Genomic DNA, 615 nt, shown 5'->3' on the forward strand with positions numbered 1-615 from the left:
GGCACTTAGTTAAGAGGTTTTATTCCCTCCCTAACTTCAGGGGAAAATCCCCACCTGGGGAAAACTTTCTCAGAGAGGTGACCTTGGTTAAAACACATAGTGCCAAGAAGGTGAGCAAACATATTAAGAACAGTATGCCATATATGCCAGGTCCCTTGAAACAGCAAGGATGGACCGGCTCCCGGCACCTAAGGGCTCCAGAAGGAGGCAGCCCCGCGGACACTGTGACTGTGACCCAGTGAACCCACTGCAGACTGCGACCGCCCGCCCACACTGTGACCCAGGAAACCTGTGGTTTTCTTAGCCACTTAGTGTGCGGTCATTTGTTCCAATGGCAACAGGGAACCAATACACATCACTTCTGTAGGATTCTGGGCAAAGATGCATAACTTGAGTGAAATTATGAGGAAATATAATTTAAGGGATTAAATACGGTTAAGGGACATTCTACTAAATAACTTGCCTGTACCCTTTTCTTTCTTTTTTTTTTTTTTGTTAATCCTCACCCGAGGATATTTTTTCCATTAATTTTAAGAAAGAGGTGAAGGGAGAGGGGGAGAGAGGAAGAGAGAGAGCAAGAATGGGAGAGAAACATCAATGTGAGAGAGACACATG

The sequence above is a fragment of the Myotis davidii genome, unplaced genomic scaffold (genome assembly GCF_000327345.1).
Source record: "Myotis davidii unplaced genomic scaffold, ASM32734v1 scaffold4669, whole genome shotgun sequence".
NCBI lineage: Eukaryota > Metazoa > Chordata > Mammalia > Chiroptera > Vespertilionidae > Myotis > Myotis davidii.